Source organism: Branchiostoma lanceolatum, chromosome 18, assembly GCF_035083965.1.
Source record: "Branchiostoma lanceolatum isolate klBraLanc5 chromosome 18, klBraLanc5.hap2, whole genome shotgun sequence".
Lineage (NCBI taxonomy): Eukaryota > Metazoa > Chordata > Leptocardii > Amphioxiformes > Branchiostomatidae > Branchiostoma > Branchiostoma lanceolatum.
This window is the reverse complement of record NC_089739.1, coordinates 14,812,794-14,814,198: the sequence shown is the minus strand read 5'-3', so window position 1 is coordinate 14,814,198 and position 1,405 is coordinate 14,812,794.

Here is a 1,405-nt window from a genome sequence, read left to right as displayed (position 1 = left end):
TTTGAAACAATGTATACTAGTTGTTCTTTCTGTCTCTCACCTCGACTCAGCTCTCTGTTTTGCCTGGGGCTATTTTCTGTTGTTGAGTCCTTCCACCTGGTACGAATGTATGTCTCAGGGCCACAATGTCCAAGGGCCTTATGTCGATTACGCGGGCTTCGGGCGGTTTTAGGCCGACGTTTGCGTGTCACTGGAAGCTGCGCTGAAATTCAGCGAGGCCTCGGAGAGCTCATCAACAGGTTGCCAGTAGCTCGCCCGAGCAACGACCAATCCTCGGCCAATAGTCGGGCGGCAATCCGATGATTTTAGACCCGATGTTTTTGTCGGTCGGAGGTCGCCCTTACTCTTCGGCCTCGTGCGAGCCTCGCTCTGGCTTCGTACAATAATTGGACGACCGTCGTCGGTGTCCGCCCGACTTACGAAAAGTAGGGTGTGCTTCGGGCGAACGTTGTGCTGGTGTAGAGGGGGGCTTAGACGGGCTCCGGCTGAACTCCTTTTTGTTTAATTTATACATGAAACGTAACGACAGTTTGGTTTATAACATAAGATGATAATGAATACTGTACAAAATTAGGTTGTGCCAAACTTTTCTAATGAAAAATTCAATTGCAAAGTTAAATTTTTACTGAATACAATTGATTATCATTGAAATGTGGACACCAAGATTGTACCATCTCATGGGAGATTTATGATTATTAGTGTTCAAATGACACATGGTCAGATTCAGCTATCCGTAGGGTGTGTCAGTCCAAAGACACAGGGTCATATTTAGCAATTTGTAGAGTATGTCATTCCAATGACACACGGTCAGATTCAACTATCCGTAGGGTGTACCATTCCAATAGGACAGGGTCAGATTCAGCTATCCGTAGGTTGTGTCATTCAATGACACAGGGTCATACTCAGCAATTCCTAATTGCCAATCAAATTGCAAGCTTGGAACGTACCTAAAAGAGGGCTTGTAAGATGATTATTTGGCCCCTGTACTGAAACTACGAGACGACAGTGGTCACTCTGAATCTCAGCTCTTTTGTTGATCTTTTCCACATCTTTGTTGAACTTTAGAACTGATTAGCTCCGCCTAAACCGTATAAACCCAACTCACACAAAATCAACACTTCGTACGTCACGATATAAAAGCTCACTGATTCCCTACTTAGACTGTTAAACAGTGACGCTTAAATGTGACTCGAAGTGAAGCAACATCACTGTATAACAAGCCTTATGCACCAGAAATCAGCGCAAACTGGACTGTCTCAAAAGAAGACCAAAGAGACAGATATCTATCCTATATACATTGCATGCGCCACCCAAAGAGTTAACTTGGACTATACCTCTAGTCATTGATTGCTTAATACATGTTTTAATTTTCCTTCCATGTCTGTAAAAGAAATTGCAATCTATA